The sequence below is a fragment of the Panthera onca genome, chromosome C2 (genome assembly GCF_046562875.1).
Source record: "Panthera onca isolate mPanOnc1 chromosome C2, mPanOnc1 haplotype 2, whole genome shotgun sequence".
Lineage (NCBI taxonomy): Eukaryota > Metazoa > Chordata > Mammalia > Carnivora > Felidae > Panthera > Panthera onca.
The window spans coordinates 40,918,117-40,937,483 of NC_138347.1; the positions used below are offsets into that span (position 1 = coordinate 40,918,117).

Here is a 19,367-nt window from a genome sequence, read left to right on the forward strand (position 1 = left end):
GCCTCTGGAGAGGTGTTGAGTAAGAAGTTGCTGCAGCCAAGATCAAAGAGGTTTTTGCCTGCTTTCTCCTGGAGGATTTTGATGGCTTCCTTATATTTAGGTCTTTCATCCATTTTGAGTTTATTTTTGTGTATGGTATAAGAAAGTGGTCCAGGTTCATTCTTCTGAATGTCATTGTCCAGTTTTCCCAGCACCACTTGCTGAAGAGACTGCCTTTATTCCATTGGATATTCTTTCCTGTTTTGTCAAAGATTAGTTGGCCATACATTTGTGGGTCCATTTCTGGGTTCTCTATTCTGTTCCATTGATCTGAGTGTCTGTTCTTGTACCAGTACCATACTGTCTTGATGATTACAGCTTTGTAGTATAGCTTGCAGTTTGGGATTGTGATGCCTCCTGCTTTGATTTTCTTTTTCAAGATTGCTTTGACTATTTGGGGTCTTTTCTGGTTCCATACAAATTTTAGGATTGTTTGTTCTAGCTCTGTGAAGAATGCTGGTGTTACTTTGATAGGGATTGCATTGAATATGTAGATTCCTTTGGGTGGTATTGACATTTTAACAATATATGTTCTTCCTATTCAGGAGCATGGGATCTTTTTCCATTTTTTTGTGTCTTCTTCAACTTCTTTCATAAGCTTTCTATAGTTTTCAGTGTATAGATTTTTCAGCTCTTTGGTTAGATTTATTCCTAGGTATTTTATGGGTTTTGGTGCAATTGTAAATGGGATTGATTCCTTGATTTCTCTTTCTGTTGCTTCATTGTTAGTGTATAGGAATGCAACCAATTTCTGTGCATTGATTTTATATCCTGCAACTTTGCTGAATTCATGAATCCGTTCTAGCAGTTTTTTGGTGGAACCTTTTGGGCTTTTCATACAGAGTATCATGTCATCTGCAAAGAGTGAAAGTTTGACCTCCTCCTGGCTGATTTGGATGTCTTTTATTTCTTTGTGTTGTCTGATTGCTGAGACTAAGACTTCCAATACTTATGTTGAATAACAGTGGCAAGAATGGACATCCCTGTTGTGTTCCTGACCTTTGTGGGGAAGCTCTCAGTTTTTCCCCATCGAGGATGATATTAGAGTTGGGTCTTTTGTATATGCCTTTTATGATCTTGAGGTATGACCCTTCTATCCCTACTTTCTTGAGGGTTTTTATCAAGGAAGGATGCTGTATTTTGTCAAATGCTTTCCCTGCATCTATTGAGAGGATCATATGGTTCTTATCCTTTCTTTTATTGATGTGATGAATCACATCATTTTTTTTTTTTTTTGCAGATATTGAACCAGCCCTGCATCCCAGGTATAAATCCCACTTGGTCGTGGTGAGTAATTTTTTTAATGTATTGTTGGATCCGGTTGGCTAATATCTTGTTGAGGATTTTTGCATCCGTGTTCATCAGGGAAATTGGTTTATATTTCTCCTTTTTAGTGGGGTCTCTGTCAGGTTTTGGAATCAGGGTAATGCTGACTTCATGGAAAGAGTTTGGAAGTTTTCCTTCCATTTCTATTTTTTGGAACAGCTTCAAGAGCATAGGTGTTAACTCTTTCTTAAATGTTTGGTAGAATTTCCCTGGAAAACCCTCTGGCCCTGGACTCTTGTTTTTTGGGAGATTTTTGATTACTAATTTGATTTCTTTACTGGTTATGGGTCTGTTCAAATGTTGTATTTCTTCCTGTTTCAGTTTTGGTAGTGTATATGTTTCTAGGAATTTGTCCATTTCTTCCAGATTGCCCATTTTATTGGCATATAATTGTTCATAATATTCTCTTATTATTGTTTTTATTTCTGCTCTGTTGGTTGTGATCTCTCCTCTTTCATTTTGATTTTATTTATTTGGGTCCTTTCCTTTTTCTTTTTGATCAAACTGGCTAGTGGTTTATCAATTTTGTTAATTCTTTCAAAGAACCAGCTTCTGGTTTCATTGGTCTGTTCTACTGTTTTCTTGGTTTCAATAGCATTAATTTCTGCTCTAATATTTATTATTTCCTGCCTTCTTCTGGTTTTGGGTTTTATTTGCTGTTCTTTTTCCAGCTCTTTAAGGTGTAAGTTTAGGTTGTGAGTCTGAGATCTTTCTTCCTTCTTTAGAAAGGCCTGGATTGCTATATACTCTCCTCTTATGACTGCCTTTCCTGTGTCCCAGAGGTTTCGGGTTGTGGTGTTATCATATTCATTGGCTTCCATGAACTTTTTTATTTTATTTTATTTTTTATTTTTTTTATAAAATTTTTTTCAACATTTATTATTGATAGACAGAGACAGATAGAGCATGAGCATGGGAGGGGCAGAGAGGGGGTGGGACACAGAATCTGAAGCAGGCTCCAGGCTGAGCTGTCAGCACAGAGCCCGACGCGGGACTTGAACTCACATACCGCAAGATCATGACCTGAGCCGAAGTCAGACGCTTTACTGACTGAGCCACCCAGGCACCCCAGCTCCCATGAACTTTTTAATTTCCTCTTTAAACTCTTGGTTAGCCCACTCATTCTTTAGTAGGATGTTCTTTAGTCTCCAAGTATTTGTTACCTTTCCACATTTTTTCTTGTGGTTGATTTCGAGTTTCATAGTGTTGTGGTCTGAAAATATGCATGGTATGATCTCAATCTTTTTGTACTTGTTGAGGGCTGATTTGTGTCCTAGTATGTGTCCCAGTATTCTGGAGAATGTTCCATGTGCACTGGAGAAGAATGTATATTTTGCTACTTTAGGATGAAATGTTCTGAATATATCTGTTAAGTCCGTCTGGTCTAGTGTGTCATTCAAAGCCATTGTTTCCTTGTTGATTTTTTGATTAGATGATCTATCCATTGTTGTAAGTGGGGGTTGAAGTCCCCTACTATTAGGTATTATTATCAATCAGTTTCTTTATGCTTGTGATTAATTGATTTATATATTTAGGTGCTCTCACATTTGGCACATAAATGTTTACAATTGTTAGGTCTACGTGGTGGATAGACTCCTTAATTATGATATAATGTCCTTCTTCATTTCTTCATACAGTCTTTATTTTAAAGTCTAGATTGTCTGATATAAGTATGGCTACTCTGGCTTTCTTTTGTTGACCGTTAGCATGATAGATGGTTCTCCATCCCCTTACTTTCAATCTGAAGGTGTCTTTAGGTCTAAAGTGGGTCTCTTGTAAACAGTATATAGATGGATCTTGTTTTCTTATCCGTTCTGTTACCCTGTGTCTTTTGATTGAAGCATTTAGTGCATTGACGTTTAGGGTGAGTACTAAAAGATATGAATTTATTGCCATTATGTTGCTTGTAGAGTTGGAGTTTCTGGTGGTGTTCTCTGGTCCTTTCTAGTCTTTGTTGCTTTTGGTATTTATTTATTTATTTATTTATTTGTTTGTTTGTTTGCTTTTTCATCTTTTGCCCTTAAAATTTCCTGTAGGGCTGGTTTAGTGGTCACAAACTCCTTTAATTTTTGTTTGTTTGGGAAACTTTTTATCTCTCCTTCTATTTTGAATGACAGCCTTGCAGGATAAAGAATTCTTGGCCGCATATTTTTCTGATTCAGCACACTGAATACATCCTGCCACTCCTTTCTGGCCTGCCAAGTTTCTGTGGATAGGTCTACTGCAAACCTGATCTGCCTTCCCTTGTAGGTTAAGGACTTTTTTTCCCTTGCTGCTTTCATGATTCATTCCTTGCTTGAGTATTTTGTGAATTTGACTGTGACATGCCTTGTTGATGGTTGGTTTTTGTTGAATCTAATGGGAGTCCTCTATGCTTCCTGGATTTTGATGTCTGTGTCTTTTCCCAGGTTAGAAAAGTTTTATGCTATGAGTTGCTCATATAACCCTTCTACTCCTATTTCTCTCTCTTCCTCCTCTGGGACCCCTATGATTCTGATGTTGTTCCTTTTTAATGAGTCACTGATGTCTCTAATTCTTAAATCATGCCCTTTTGCCTTAATCTCCCTCTTTTTTTCTGCTTCATTATTCTCCATAAGTTTGTCCTCTATTTCACTGATTCTCTGTTCTGCCTCATCCTTGCTGCCATGTCATTCATTTGAGATTGCAGCTCAGTTATAGCATTTGGTATTTCATCCTGACTAGCTTTTACATCTTTTATCTCTGCAGATAGGGATTCTAATCTATTTTTGACTCCAGCTAGTATTTTTATTATCGTGATTCTAAATTCTGGTTCAGACATCTTGCTTGTATCTGTGTTGGTTAATTCCCTGGCTGTCATATCTTTCTGCTCTTTCTTTTGGGGTGAATTCCTTCATTTCATCATTTTGAAGGGAGAAAAGGAATTAATGAGGTAAAAAAAATTAAAATTGAAAAATATTAAAATTAAAAAATTAAAAACACAAACACACACAAAATCAAATGATGCTAAATCCTAGGTGTGTTTTGGTCTGGGTGTTGAAAGGGGCTTGATAGATTAGAGAAAAAGGGGGAAAGATAAAAAAAGGGAAATTGTTTGAAAGTTTGAAAAAATGGGAACACTGAAGTAGAATAAAGTGAAATGATGGAAGTAAAATAGAATTTGAAAAAATTTACACCAAAGTAAAAAATATAGTAGAAAAAAATTAAAGAAAAATATTTTTATTAAAAATTGAAAATAAAAATGAATTTTTTTTCTCTTTCTGTATTCAAGAAAAAGAAAAGAAAAGAGAAAAAAGAAAAAAAAAGAAAGGAAATTGAATAGATGGACTAGTGAACAGACTGAAGTATGACTGATACCACTTCGTTTTCCCCTAGAAGTCAAACTATGAAGTGCTTTATAGTCCATAAACTAAGCAGGCAGAGAGACCTGTGTTCTTGAAGACTGAGGTTGGCCCAGTTGGGTGGGGCTTAGCGTAACAGCTCCTTTCTCCACTAGATGGCGCTTCTAGCCTACTGGGGTGGATTGTTCTGGTGCTTGTAGGTGTGTGCACACACACGCAGGAGCGGTAAAAATGGCGTCACCCAGCTACCAGTCTCTAGTATCAGAACTCTGCTCTCTCCGATCAGCAATCCTGCACCCTCACTTTGTCTTCGGCTTCCGTCCACTCACTGCTTTTACACTGTCTGTGACCAAGCTCTAGGCAGAACCACCCTCCTGAGTTTTATCTCACATGCGGTTTCTTTTCCTGACCCTTTATTTCTGAGGGGCTGTGGCTTTGACCCATTCTGCCCCTCTGCGGGAGGGTCTCACTGAACAATGGCCGGGTGCCGGCCACACCCAGGAATGTTCGCTGGACCGTGCTGCTTCCGACGCTCGGAGACTGTGGCTGGATGCCAGCCCGCCCCAGAAAAAGTTCACGCGATCATGTAGCAGCAGCATTTCAGGGATTATGGTAAATCTCAACATACATCTGGCACCAGGCTTCACCCCCAGTGACCTTGTTCTAGCACCAGTGAATGTGGTTGTTCTCCCAGGTCCACTGGCGCCTTTGCCTTTGGGGGAGTCACACAGCGTCTACCAGGTGTCCTCCCAGCAGGGGAACCGGCTCTCCCTGTGTGGCCCAAAGACCTCCGGACTTTACTCTGCTTCTGGGGATTTGTCCTTCCCACCAGAGCACCACCAGGTATCAAGCTACGGAGTTACAGCCTTTGCGCTGCCCTTGTTTACAGTCTTAATGGAATTTAAACCCTCTCTTTTCTCTTTTCTCCTTTCTCCCCTTTTAGTTCAGTCCCTGCGACTGTTTATACTTTTCCACTTTCTCTCCAGCTCTTTCGGGGGGATGCTTTTTCTGTATCCCACACTCCCCATCTCCATCCTCTCTCTGCCCTCCCTGCCCTCTGCAGCTACTCGCTCCCCAAGTTCACCTCTAGCGCTGTGTACCTGCTGAGTTCTGTGGTTCAGGTTGTGCAGATTGTTGTGTTAATCCTCAGATCAGTTTTCTAGGTGTGCAGGATGGTTTAGTGTTGTTCTGGCTGTATTGCATGCACACGAGACACAAAAGAAACTTCCATGCTGTTCCACCATCTTGGCTCCTCCTCCTGCACACATTAATGTTTGACAGATATCTGAGGAAAAAAGGATACCAAGTAGGATGCATACTCATCCATTTATTTACATTTTTTAAAAAAGAAATGGAAACTGTCCTAGGTTCTAAGGATACAAAGATGTGTCAAACACACCAAGGAGTTCAAGATCTGGGAGAGAAGAAAGACATACAAAAAAGTGTAATGAAATACTAACTTCATAAGATGTGGTGTTTTTCAATAAAGTCGTTTTAGAGGGAGGCATTCTTTAAAAATAGCATAAGGACTAAAAGCATTTTTGAAATACTTCTGGAATAATTCTGTTACTTTGAATTCTGTTACACAAGACTTTACTACTTAATTCTTGAGCCAAAATGGTTGTCTTGGGTTTTTCCTTAACATTTTTAGAAGACAATGTATTGGCTTTTGACATTTGAAAAAATCACATGTATATCCTAAAAAAATATATTATCCCTAATGCATGGGATTTCCAGGAAATAGTATCCAAAGTGGGTTGAGAAAAATAGGGTAACCAAATTTACCTACCTACTCCACTCCTGCATTGAAAAATTAGACACACTAACTCAGAGTCTAATTTTTATGTCAGTCTTTCATTCATCCTTTCAATTATTCATTTGATAAATGTTTATGAAGTGCTTACTATATGTAGGGAATGCTCTGGACACTGGCCTGGCAGTGAAGAGTGAAACTTATTCTTCCTGGTAGAAAAAATAAAGTGACACATAGTCCTGAGACTTATGTGGGGCTTCATACTTCTTCATAAATTCAAGACAGTTAGGCCCAGGGTGCTAATCCAAGCTGAGTTGCCACACCAGCTACAGTCAGAAATGCTGGAAAAGTAGAGAAAGCATGGAAAATCTGTCTCTATGCTTTCCCCCTGCCTTAGTGCGTTTTTTGGCAAGGAGAATTACCAAGGTGAGTTGAGAAGGAAAATAAACTAAGGAACAGATCTTGCCTTTAGGCACAGAACTGACCCAGGCTAATGAAATGTGGCACATAAAATATGGAGAATGCACAATGGAATGAATAATTGAAAAATGAAATAAAGGGAAAAGTCTAAAACATGATCATATAATAGAAATTAAAAATGAAACATATAATAAATATAGTTCTAAGAGTAGAAAAGTAATATTTGTTTTTTGTCCTTGTATAAAATAAATGATAGAATACAAATTAGTGGTCAGATAATAAATGCTAGAGAAAGTTTGGTTGAGAAATTAATTTAAGCTGACATAATTACGTGATGCTTCATAACAGTGTTATTATCTGAACTGGGCCTAGAAAGGCAAGTAGCTTCATTTAGCCTGAAACATTAAAAAAAATTTTTTTTAATGTTTATTTATTTTTGAGAGACAGACAGGGTGTGAGCAGGGGATGGGAAGAGAGAGAGGGAGACACAGAATCCAAAGCAGGCTCTAGGCCCTGATCGTCAGCACAGAGCCCAACATGATACTCGAACTCACTGACCATGAGATCATGACCTGAGCGCAGTAGTCGGAGGCTTGACTGAGCCACCCAGTTGCCCCTAAAAATTTTTTTTTTATGTTTATTTATTTTTGAGAGACAGACAGAGCAAAAGTGGGGGAGGAGCAGAGAGAGAGGGAGACACAGAATCTGAAGCAGTCTCCAGGCTCTGCCCTGCGACGCAGGGTTCGAACCCACAAACCGTGAAATCATGACTTGAGCTGAAATTGGATGCTTAACCCACTAAGCCACCCAGGCACCCCTACTTCATTTAGCATTTAACAAATATTTGCTAATAATCTGTCATTTGGCAGCAATGAGACTCTTGGACTTACTTGTAAAATAGGAAGTTGAATTGAGTGAAATTTTTCAGTCTGAACAACTCAGTGCATGCTCTTATTCTCTGTGGAAAGAAGTAAACTTTGTTAGGTGGCAGGAAAAGATGAAAATTGTGGCAGGCAGAATGATGGTTCCCAAAGATTTCTGTGTGCTAATCCCCGGAACCAATGAATGTATCACCGTACATGGCAAAAGGGACTTTGCAGTTGTGCATAAGTTAAGGACCTTGAGATGAGGTGATTGCCCTGGGTAAAGTCAAACTGATTACATGAGTCATTAAAATTGGAGATGCCACCATAGCATTGGTAGGAGATGGGGAGATATGACTATGGAAGAATGGTGAGAAAAATGTAACATTGCTGGCTTTGAAGATGACAGAAGCAGGCCATAAGCCAGCGAATGAGGGTGACCTCTAAAACCTGGAAAATGAACACAGGCCCCATGACACCTTGATTTTAGCCCCGTGAGACCTGTATTGGACTTCTAACCTATGACACTGTAAGATAAGACATTTGTATTGTTCTAAGCCGCTAAATTTGTGGTACTTTGTTGTATCAGCAATAGGAAATGAATGTAAAAGTGTTGATGTAAAAGTTATAGTAGGTCCATGATGCAGAGGGAAAACATATCAAACGTTTTTGATGAACAAAGATAAGAAATTGATAAGAAATTTGGTGGAGGTGTAGAGTGTGGATACAGAAATAACAAGATCAATCAGTACAAATGGATTGGGTTAAATTATTGATGGCCTTGAAATTTAGGCAAAACAGTTTTATTTATTTATTTATTTATTTATTTAGGTTTTTTTTTTAATGTTTATCTTTGAGAGAAAGAGACAGACAGACACACACACACACACACACACACACACACTCACACACACACACGAGTTGGGGAGGGGCAGAGAGAGAGGAGACACAGAATCTGAAGCAGGCTCCAGGCTCTGAGCTGTCAGCACAGAGCCTGACGCGGGGCTCAAACTCATAGACCACGAGATCATGACCTGAGCTGAAGTTGGACGCTTAACCGACTGAGCCACCCAGGTGCAAGTATACTATTTGCTTTTTAACAAATCATTAAAATATCAGTCATAAAAGTCAGATATAGAGTCTTATAAAGTAACATAGACTGTATATTTAAAAAGCTATATTTTGATTATTTCACAAGAGCTTAAATTCTTTTTATAATTTTGAAAATAAGACTGACTCCAGCAAACTGTCATTATTTAAATAAAAATATGACCATATACATACTTGAATATCAATAATAACAATGAAGTAGTAACCCCTTAGTTAATAACCCTTAGTTTATACAGTTCTTGCTGGTATGTGGGATCTTGCAGAAAGTTTCATTTCATTAAGAAAAAAATAAATATCTTCTAGAGACTAACTTTAGGAACAAAGGTACTTTTTGCAGAAAATTTTATTGAGAACAGATTTTAACATTACTGTAATGGAAATAAAACAACTGGGTAAGTTAGCCTTATAGAAGAAAGATAGGTTTATTAGAATTGTCTAACTCCTAATGAAGAGTTAATGAAATCCTCAAATCCTGCTGGCTGTATTAATGAAAAGACTCAAATGCAAAACCTCTGTGGGAAGTTGTAATCTTTGCCACGTTTAAGAAGTGGCTAACCAGTCCAACTTTACAACTGAGTGTATTTAAATAGGCTTTTCTTAAGGGAAGAAAAAAGTGTCAAACAGAAGGAAAAGGAAAAGAAGAAGGTGTGGGACAGAAGGGGAGAAGAAGGAGAAGAAAACAGGATTTCTAAGAATGTTCCTATCTAGAAAGTGTAAATTAACTTTCAAGGCTCATTTATAGTTAAGTGAGCTTTTTTTTCAAGGGTTTAGGTAATTTTGAGTCTGAGGAAAATGAGATGGAATAAACCTTGTTCTTTGCTTTGGAAAGAAAGGGAATCTGCCGTTTCACTTACTCTTTGCGCAATTCACTGTGGATGTCACACATGGTAACAGTCTACACAGATACGAAATGGGTTACATGGAAATTTAGTAAGATACTTCAAATTCATAATCCTGGAATTTACTGCTTAAAAGGCATTCACTTTAAAATTTGTTTTAATTTTGGCTTTTATATAAAATCTAAACAAAAAATTGATTTTGCATTCACCAGAACAATAAACATTTAAGAAATTTTGGCCATACCACGCGCTGGTGAGGATATGGAATAAAGGGGACCCTTGTATTTCGGTAGTGGTTGTATAAATTGATACAGCAAGTCTTCAGAATGATTTGGCAATATCTGGTTAAGTTGATCAGGATCCAGCGTTCCACTTCTAAGTGCTGTATTTACTTCAGAAAAACTGTTGCATATGTGCACAAGAAAATATGTACAAGGGCATTCAATGCGACATTGTTTATATAAAAAAATTAAAAAAAAATCCATCATGAAGTGGATAATTTTATATTCAGCAGTCACAATGAATAAAGAAAATAAGCAGGAAAATGTTGAGAGAAAAAGACAAACTCTTAAGAACTCATACAATACAAGGCCTGTTATTCAAAAATTTGAATATTAAGAATAATATATGTTGTACATAGACACGCACAACATATCATACGTTTGTGTGTAAAAAGTGTAAAAACATTGTTGGAAAGTATACATTTCAGTTTGTCTAGAATGTAATGGGGATGGCATGGAATAGAATGAATTAGGCTGCACACACAAGAAGAACTTGGATCAAACCTTTACTGTTTTATGTCTTTCCACAATTACCTAAAGAAAATGTGAAAACATGTTTATTAAATCTGAGAGTGGGTACAAGGTATTTGTTAGGTTACTTTTCTTTTTTTCAATTATAAACCAATTAAAAACTAAAGGATCATATTTAATTATTTCACCATATATACTAACCATCTCAGGAATAATCTGGTGGTGGTTTTAATTTGGGTGGTTTTGTATGGTTCCATTAATTCTATTTCAGCCTCAGATCATATTTTTCATTTCAGTCAGCTGGCCTATATTCTTCCTTAGATTGTGTTCTTCTAGCACAGAGGTCTTTCTAGTACTATCATGCATGTGAGGATCCATTTACAAAGCTATTTATCAAAGATTTTCAAAATGTCTATACAACTATGCTCTGCAATATTTCTATTAGTTTTTTCAAGATTAAGTTGAATGCCCCAAATATGATTCATTAAACACAAGCTATGGAAAAATAAGGTCACCATGAAAAAAATGTAACTTTATTCTAGACTGGCTAATCTGATTGATGGGGATAAATATGTGCCATTTCTGAGAAAAAGACTAGCTTGTCATTAGAGATGATCTTAATCATTGATACCAAGGGATTCTAATGGGGGTGGCATTTTTCTTTCATCTTTATCCTTGGGAGAGGAGCTTTGACCCCTTAGCTGCTACATTACCATTCTTTGCAGTAAATCATTTGCCCGTCATGGACAGCCATTTACGGAGTAATAATAATAACAGTTAACATTTAAAGAGCTTTTATTATTTGCTGTGCTGTAATCAGCACTTTACATGGATTATCTCATATCATTTTAACAACTTATGAGGAAGAAGCTATTATTATTTATCTTTTATAGATGCAGGGATTGAGACTTCCAGAGGCCAATGAAATCTCAAAAGAAAATAAAAACTCTAGGTCAATGATAGCATAATCCTAAATTAAATTATAAGCACAAAATATTTCATTCCAAGTTGGTAAACGTCTTAGCAAAGAAAGTCTATCTTTTGATTGGCAAAGAATTCTGGAGAAAAGTTGGAAATAATGCTTGTGGGTGAAAGAAAAAGAAAAGCTATGGATATGTGGTAGGGGCCAAGAAACATAAGGACACTCCCAGCAAAGGGAAGCAAATTCTTTTATTTCCTGATTATATTGGGAGATAAGTCCCATATACTTGGTGTATTTTTCTTGTTTTCTGTATAGCTTGAGGGTTCCTGTGGAAGAAATCAAATCCTAAATAACCAGAAGCAAGACAGAGCAGTATCAGAAGGAAAATGGTAGACCAGGGATAGGTTTAGTACGTTGACGGCATCTGTAAGGGACAGTCTTGATGAAGATGTACACAGATGACTGTTCAGGAAGGATGGGGGGCTGGTAGTAGATAGAAGCAGCACAGGCAAATGAGAATGCTTAGAAAGGGAGCAAAGTTAACACCAAACAACATGCTGCAAGAGTCTTTTATGCCAAGCAAGGAAAGGAAAAGGATTTTAGGTGGAGTGAACATATTTCATCAGGTAAGGTCATTTGGAAATTCTCAATATTCACATAAAGCCTGTATATTTAATACTGTATAATTGTTAGAGCAGAACAGTCTGATAGAAACTTCTCTCTGGGGCACCCAGGTTGCTCAGTCAGTTAAGTGTCCGACTCTTGGTTTTGACTTCGGTCATGATCTCACAGTTGATGGGATCAAGTCCTGTGTCGGGCTCCCTGCTGACAGCATAGAGCCTACATGGGATTCTCTTTCTCCCTCTCTCTCTGTCCTCCTCTGCTTGCTGTCTCTCTCTCAAAATAAATAAATAAACTTAAAAAAAGAAACTTCTCTCTAGCCCAGGCTAGAACAGGTTTACACGAAAAAATGATTTTTTTCTTTACACTTTAATATGTTTATACCCATCGCATCATCAACCTTCTCTCTCTTGCCCTCAACTTTCCCTCTTCCTCTCCATTAACTCTTCTTTTCCTCTTTCCCAAAACCTGAACTTACTGTCTATTAATTCTCCCATACAACTTTCTCATTCTACACTATTCTCCCCTTGCTTGAGTAAATACTTTTTTGCTCCTAATTTTACAATTGATTTTTTTAAGCTCTTTATCTGTCATTTCTTTCTTTGCTCACATTTTACCTGCATGCCTTAATGTACCTTTTTGGATCCTCACTTTGCCCTTCCTACTCTTCTCTCTGTCCGGGGAGACTGATCTACATAGACCATATATCAAGAGGTCCTCTTCCCCTCTGGTAACTTACTGCAAGTAGTCTGCTGCAAGAGATCAGACGGTGGGGAGAGACATCAGTGAGTTCAATCCCCTGCTTCCCTCCCTGCAGGATCACTTCTCCTTAGCTCTGTCCTTTGACCACAGGTCAGAGCTCCTGTCCTTGTAGCCCTCCTTAGAGGACCCTTGCTTTGGCTTCCTGGAGCCACACTTTCTTCCTCAGTTTTGGTCTAGGAATAGGAATAGCTCAGATTTTCTAGCCTGGACTCTGGCCTAGCTTTTATGACTTTTTTGTATCTGGCCCACAGCTTGGTAAATACTTCATTTATTATCCAATTATCCCAATTTGAGTGTGTCATCTGTTTCCTGTTGGGATTCTTACCAAGTTAACCATTTTCAGGCACTTTTCCTTTATTTGACACCTTCCTGGTTTAGTTGGTCCTAGATACCTATTTATCTCTTTATCTTGTAATTACTACTCTATTTTAATCTTTATTCTCTCAGGGAGCTTGTAGAGTAACAATATTTCAGGAATGAAGCAGTCTGGTGTCATCTTGGCCATCTACTAGTCATGCGGTCATAAGCAAATCACCTATTTCCTCTGAACCTTACTTTTTTATTATTTTTTCTTTTTCTTCTAGAAAATGAGGAGAGCTATATTAGATGATCTCTAAGATTATCTCCTCAATTGATGATTCTATGATTTCATAAAATGAGCAATAAATAGTGTTTCAATCTCATTGATTGCTCAACTGTAGCCTTTGCCTTATTGTGACTTTATTTGAAGACTGTTTCTTTTTGAAAAAATCATCACTTTTTATATTACATGTAAAAATTTAAATAGAAGAAAATAAGCCTAAATAAGGTATTAAAATACCAATATAAAAGTACAAAATAAATGGCTATCACAATTGCATAGCTTTGAATTTGAAATTGAAACAGTAAAATTCTATCCAAAGCTAGAACTGGAAGAAGAAAGTTAAGTACAGGTAGTTACTTGTTTAATGAACATTGATTACATGCGCTTTGAACATTTAGATTGAATGAATACAATCTACTTATATTTTCAGGCCTGGGATATGGGAAGAACAGATTCTTTAAATGTTGCCTACAGAAGGTTTATCTGGCAGTTGAACTTTTCCATTTTATTTGCCTCTTATCTCTTTAGATGTGAAGAGACAGTGTTTTGAAATATGTGACATTCTAAAAGGGGGAAAGAGACACTCTACATTGAATGGTCAGATCTCAAGGAATATTTTGTACATATATTAGCTGAAAGATATAAGTTTGAACAATCTTAAAATGGAACTTTTGGCCACTGTCTCACTGGACTTGATATTAAAATACCAAATGATATTAAAATACCAAATGATAATGATAATACTAATATTTTCAAATAACACTGTGCATCTTTTTTTAGCTAGAAGGTATTTTCTTCCAAAGAAGTCAAGGAAACACACCTGTGTTATTAAAGTTTTTATTTTTGATAGCCCCAGAAAAGAAAAGAAAAAACTGTACATAGTATTCAATATTTAAATTCCTACTTGAGACAGACCCATGCCGCCATGCAATTGGCCACAGAAGTCAGTTTCTGTCACGGAATTTGCCCTGTGGAGATCACCGTGCAGCTCCACTCTCATGTGGCTGACAGAGAGGCGAGGGGGAGCATTACATTGCTTTCCTTTGGCTCTGGCTTAGGAAAATTGCTCAGGCAATTGCTCTTTGTAGCATGTAATGCTGTTAGTTCCTACTCCACTGCTAATAGCCTCCTACCCCCAAGCAGACCACAAAGAGGATGGAAGAAGGAAAAACTACTACATCTACTAACCATATCGATCCACGTATCAATAGAGGGGGGTAGTTTTCAGTCCTGCCTCTTCAAAGTGTGTGCATTCAAGGATGCCAGTGTGGACCCATTTACTCAACATCGAGCCAGGTATTACCCAGCATTGTGCCAACACTCTTCTTCTAATTCAAATAGATTGTAAATTTCAGGAAGAAATAAAGTGGACATTTCAGCAAAGGTAGGAAAAGGAAGGGAGGCTCTGAATGCACATTTATGCATTTCATGTAATGTTAATTATGCTAAACATGGGAATATATATATTTTATGTTTTTAAGAATTCAAGCTAGCAAAATGAGGAGCTGACATTAAAATTTGATTAGCTTCTTGGTGGCATGTGTAGTATTCACTGTAATCTCTTCTTGTTTTTGGTGACATGGTTACTGCATCTGATTGAGGTCAGCATATCATGTCCACCCACAGTGTAGGTGGTGACACAGGTGGCCATGCAGGCTGAGAACATATACTTTTTTCTTTTTAATGGTTAAGAGGATTTTTTTCCCCACAAGCAAAGCTTATTTACTGTAAAGGTGATATACTTTGGAAGAGATTCAGGGAAATACCGTGGAATGGAATTACTTTTATATGTAATGATTAATTTTAAATACACATTAAAACATTACATTCAATAGAACAGAAAGAAAAAGCAATTTATTTACCAGTACTAAATCCACTTCTTAATGGGCATATTACTAACAGATCGAAAGAGAAAAATACGTTGCATCTAGCTAGGTAGTTTTTGCATAGGCAACAGGGTTAGAGGGATGTGAGTTTTTCCTTAAAGGAATAAAGACAGTAAATGGAGATTGCTTATTTTTACTGTTCACTGCATGTCTGACTGCTCATTTAATGGACTTGGGAATGAAATTCAGCTTTCTTGTCTACCAGACCAATTTGTTGTTGTTTTTTTCTCAGACTTGACCTTACAGAAATGGTAATCTCTCCAGATTTTGTGGCAATGGAACAAAGAAGAAGTGTAAAGACTTTTCTATTAAATCAGCTGATTAATCTCATAGTATAACAACAACAAAAAATTGAATTTGTCTTGATAATCTGAAACCAAGTCAGTGTCTGAACGGACCCTTAAAACTATTACCACAAAGAGAAGCTCCTTATTTACTTTATTTTACATGAAATAAAGCACTCTATTAATGTTCCATACAGGGAGACAGTCTAAATTTTTATTTCCCAAAATGTGTATGTTCAAGGTTGCCCATTGTAAGAGGGGTTATTGTGATCTGGGAGCTGCCTATATACTAAGCCAGACGCCCCATTCCATGATTAAAATGTGCCAAACTATTCATCTCAAAGATTTGAGCACCTAACAAGTTAACTGGAGGACTCCTTTTTGTTTTATTTTGGTGGATTCATTATCAGAAGCAGTTTTCTTTAGCAAATACATAGATTTATCATAACTTCAGACCCCTGAAAGTGATTCAGAATAAATCAGCCATAACCATTAATGCCAACTGAGACCATTGGAAAGGGGCCCTGGAATAGTGTAATTAGTTGCCATTACGTGGCTGCAAGCCTGCAATTTTCCTACTGACTCTGACCCACTGCCTTGCTTAAGTAAGTATTTGCACGCAAACTCATGATAATTGATCCCCTTCTGTGTCAAGTGTCTTCATAACTTTAAAAATTAAAGATGCAGAGTGTCTCAAGTGGTTTGGGTAGGCAATTTTATTCCAATTTTATTATCACAATGGGTCCATAATATGCATGGAGTGTCCTTTCTGATTAGCCATGCCTCAGCAGTTATCCACTCTATTTCTGTATTTGCCTGTCTTTCCCTCCCGTTCCTCCTCTTCCAACCCAGGCTTCCCCTCATTTTCTGAGAAAATAGAAGATGCTGCTTGCAGAAATGAACTAGCTATTCAAATTAGTTGCCCAGAATGAGGATTGGCTAAGGCAACAGCATGTTGTTCTCTGCTAAGTAGGTTGTCTCTGTTATATCCTAAAATGATTTCTTTCTGTCATTTCAGGAATTGGGGCAAAAAAATGTCTAGGTAGCCAGGTACAAATGAAAACTTTGCTCTAAACATTAAAATGTATTTTCTAAGTGCTCTCAACACCAAATTACAGAAAAGTGAGTGTTTTGTGTCGGTCTCAGTCTATCAATAGTGATGCTATTGGCTAGCAATGCCTGGAGCACTCATTTGGCCCGTACAGTTTGTGGTGAGCCCCACAGATGTTTCTCTGACCGGCGCCAGTGCTGTGGCTGGACTGGCTCTTGTGATTCTCCTAACTGTGAGACGCAGCTCAGCAGCCATCGGCAGAGAACTTTGATGAAACGAGGATTATTACTCAAAAATCCTGCAGGGTACACCATGTGCTCATGGCCACACAGCAAGGCCTCAGGTAGAGACAGGGTGCTCATTCAAGGATCTAGAATTCTGCCTTTATTGGGATCAAAGGCGGGATTCCTAGGGTTTTTTTGGGTTTGCTGTTGGTGAATTTAAAACATAAGAGCAAGAATTAAAGCATGGGAAGGGAGAAGCAGGGTCACTCTGGCAGTCAGTTATCTAGGTCACCCAAAGCTTTCTAAAAGGGGAACCTCCTAAGTGGGACTGCCTGCCTCTTTTTCTCACTGCATAGTAGCTGACAATATGTTTATTTGAGATGGATGGCTTTGAAGTCAATGCCTGGGCATCAACAGTTTAATGTCCTTACATTACAATCAAAACTAATTGTTAGGCATTTACACTACAGTGAGGCAAATAGAAAAAACGACAACCAAAAAACCCCCAAAAAACAAAAAAAAAACTAGCTTATTTAGCAGAATGTGAGTGATAAAAATTATTCCTAGGGCAAATTGTAGCACACACGTGCAAAGCTACATAGAAGTTGAATATAATTGAAGGAGCAAGTTACTTGGTTACAAGATCATTTTGTTTTGTTTCCTTTAGGTTCTTTTTTCATATTTGTATTTTTGTTCTATTTTCTAGAAAAGTCAGTGGTCTTGTCTCCAATTGTATAATGGGATGTATGTTATTCATTTTATTGGTCACTTATAACATGAAACAATAAAAATTTAAATCTTCCTTTACTACAGGAACAGTTATACAAGCATTGATAATATCCAACTTCCGTAACAAATGCATCAGGGTGATGTATTTTTAGCTGTCCTAGGGCCATTATCTGAGCCTGAATTAGGACCATTGTGTGTCACAAGAAGCCTTTTACCCAACAGTAGTTAAGAAATCCTATCTAGCCTAGGTCAATAAATCAAACTCCAAAGTCTTTAAGAGAAAGAATCCAAATTTTGTCACAAAATGACTAAAAACATATGGGTGTTCATTTTATTTCATGGGAAAATGTGGTTCACTGATCTAAAAAAAAATAAGCTCTGTAAATGGAAATCATGAAAACTGCATTTGGGCAGTAACTTTAATCAAATTTCAATGTTTAGAATATCCTGAAGATGACCCACCCCTACATATTTCTAAATTGGGAGGGTTTTCTTTTATATAGCAAATTATTCCTATAAATGAAAAGGGTCTGTTCCTTTGTAGCACATGTAGAAATCAATGGAGGTGTGTGAAAATCAGACCCATACTTGAGATCACAAGGAGTCTGACATTTATAAAGATCTCTAGTTACAGAAGCCCAGGCCTTCCCTTTGATTTGTTGCAGTATGAACCATTGGTCCATTCATGAAACTCTCCTGCCACTGAAGCCCTTTAAAGAACTTGTCTTTTGTGGCTATCTGATTGACAATAAATTCTCAGAAAGAAAAAAGAACCTGTTCAATAAATCTTCAGAAAGACTGTTCATGAGATTATAGATATTGTTTACTACCTCTAAACTTGTCTTTTCAGGTTCAATATAAATTGTTTCCTATAAGTTTACTCATTTTATTGTTATGCCTAGTCTCCCATCTCATTATTGAAACATGTGAAACCTAAGTATGAATTTAATTATTGGCAAATGCTGCCGTTGATTATTTCCTGGCTTTATGGACAAGAAGTCAACTTCACAATGAGTTAGCACAGTGGTGGCTTGTTGTATGAACTGTGGCGATAAACGCTTGACTTTGGTGCCTAAGATTACTCATCTATAAAATACTTTTGTTGTGTTCAGAGAGATGGAGCAAAACAAATAACAATGGAATAAAATGTTCATGTTGTCTTCAAAAATGAAGCTATTTCCCATTTTCACTGCTGATGAAGCAAGACATATTTAATGTTACAAAATTACAAATGTTTGTGGTAGAGGGGAGGGAAAAAACAAAACAAAACAACAAATAAAAAAACCCAGAAGTGTTTGTGGTATAGTATTGGAAAACAGGTTTTTGTTACCTTAAATTATCTATGGCATAATTTCACAGTTCGTGGATTTGAGTCCCTCATCCAGCTCAGAGCCTGGAGCCTGCTTCAGATTTTGTGTATCCCTCTCCCTCTGCCCCTCTGCGTCTTGCACTCTGTTTTAAAAAAATTAAACATTAAAAAAAAATTAACTACATGCTAAGTATTGCAGATGAATCTATAGAGTCTGTAATGAGATGTTTTGTGAGTATATAATACATTCCAGATTTCAAAGACTGGGTATTGTTAAAAGAAAATTTCAGATCTAGTTGACTTTTATTTAGTGATGCATGAATTGGGAAGCAGGCAGTCTAGAAAACAGAGAGGAGCTTCAGAGAGTTGTACAAACTGAGAGGGTTTTATAGAGCAAAGTGAGCAGAAACAAGAAAGTTACACTGGGCATGTGCTTATATAGAGCAAAGGGAATTTTGAAGCTGGTCAGGTGATTTGTGCTGAGCGAGCCAGTGCTGATCGGTAGACATAGGCCATCCTTTCATGAGAGAGCTGATCACAGACATTTAGTTTTAGTTTGCTGATGTGCAGCTTG

At 37.4% G+C, this 19,367-nt stretch overlaps 1 protein-coding gene across 17 annotated transcripts in view; it reads left to right on the forward strand.

Moving 5' to 3' along the window:
* Positions 1-19,367, forward strand: part of CSNK2A2IP (casein kinase 2 subunit alpha' interacting protein) — a 517,960-nt gene that overhangs the window by 192,642 nt on the left and 305,951 nt on the right. For 6 of the 17 annotated variants that reach the window (XM_060640230.3, XM_060640232.3, XM_078452912.2 and 3 more), the window contains one exon: positions 1,280-1,326. The exons of the other annotated variants lie outside the window; for them this stretch is intronic. The gene's annotated coding sequence lies outside the window, so the exon portion shown is untranslated. The remainder of the gene's footprint in view (positions 1-1,279; positions 1,327-19,367) is intronic. 17 annotated transcript variants of the gene reach the window in all.